Source organism: Mirounga leonina, unplaced genomic scaffold (assembly GCF_011800145.1).
Source record: "Mirounga leonina isolate KUSES-001 unplaced genomic scaffold, KU_Mleo_1.0 Mir_107, whole genome shotgun sequence".
Taxonomy (NCBI): Eukaryota; Metazoa; Chordata; class Mammalia; order Carnivora; family Phocidae; genus Mirounga; species Mirounga leonina.
Window position 1 is genome coordinate 3606509 of NW_023270233.1, and position 1784 is coordinate 3608292.

Consider the following 1784-nt stretch of genomic DNA (forward strand, 5'->3'; position numbering starts at 1 on the left):
TGGGAGAAGCAGAGGGAGAGGGAGAAGCGGACTCCCCGCTGAGCCAGGAGCCCGATGTGGGGCTCGATCCCAGGACCCTGGGATCATGACCTGAGCCGAAGGCAGACGCTTAACCATCTGAGCCACCTAGGTGCCCCACATTATTAACCTTCTGATTTTGCTTTTGTATTTTTTTTTTTTTTTGCCACACAAATGCACTTTATATTGATATACTCACATTGGGGGGCCTGGGTGGCTCAGTCGGTTAAGGCCACCGACTCTTGATCTCAGCTTGGGTCTTTTTTTTTTTTAAGATTTTATTTATTTACCTGACAGAGAGAGAGAGCACAAGCAGGGAGAGTGGCAGGCAGAGGGAGAGGGAGAAGCAGGCTCCCCGCAGAGCAGGAGGAGCCTGAGGTGGGACTCGATTCCAGGACCCTGGGATCATGACCTGAGCCGAAGGCAGTCGCCCAACCAACTGAGCCACCCAGGCACCCTACAATACAGTACTATTAACTATAGTCACCATGCTGTACAGCACATTGGCCAGAACTTACTTATTTTATCACTAGAAGTTTGTATTGACCACCTTCAAAATCTTATTTGGCTGCTTTTAGTAACCTATTTTATATGACAAATCTTTATAAAATTTTTTTTAATTTTTAAAATTTTTAATTTTTTAAAAAATTTAAGTATAGTTGACACACAATGTTACATTAGATTCAGTTGTACAACATAGTGATCCAACAAAATTATATGTTTCATTATGCTCATCACAAGTATAGCCCTTATGAAATGTTTTTATAATTTTATAAGTTATCACAGTGCATATTAACATAATTTCTTTTTGAGAAATGAAGACTTTTTCTGACAGAAAGTAAATCAAATTTTGCTGATTAGATAATAAGGACCGGCTTTGCGACTTATATGTGGGGCATTTTCTATACTTATACTTCACAATACGGTAGCCACTAGCCATGTGTAACTAAGGTAACTGGAATTGAATTTTTTTTTTTAAAGATTTTGTTTATTTGACAGAGAGAGACAGCGAGAGCAGGAACACAAGCAGGGGGAGTGGGAGAGGGAGAAGCAGACTCCCTGCCAAGCAGGGAGCCCGATGCGGGGCTCGATCCCGGGACCCTGGGATCATGACCTGAGCCCAAGGCAGACGCTCAACGATTGAGCCACCCAGGCGCCCTGGAATTGAATTTTTAATTTTAAATTTAAAAACCAAAGCAGTGGGGCGCTGGGTGGCTCAGTCGGTTGAGTGGCTGCTTTAGGCTCAGGTCATGATCCTGGAGTCCCGGGATCGAGTCCCACATCGGGCTCCCTGCTCGGCGGGGAGCCTGCTTCTCCCTGTGCTCCTCACCCGGCTTTTATCCTCTCTTTCACTCTCTCTCTCTCAAATAAATAAAAAAATCTTAAAAAAACAAAACCAAAACCAAAGCAGTGTAAGTTTTATTATATTGATTATATTTTGAAGTGATATTTTTATATATTGATCTAAATGAAATACATCATTAAATTTTAGTAATAACTAATATTCATTCATGGATGCTTAAAGTAATTGAAAAAAGTTTTCATACTGATTTGCGTCATTAGGTATACAATTCCAAAAAAAATTTATTTTTTTCTTACTATCAGAATTATATTAATGTTATTTTGATAAATTGTATAATAATAATAGTAACAATAGCTCATTCCAGAAGAAAAATTTTTTTTTGTTTTTTGTTTTGTTTTTAAGATTTTATCCACCTATTTGTCAGAGAGAGAGAGTGAGAGGACAAGCAGGGGGAGCAGCAGGC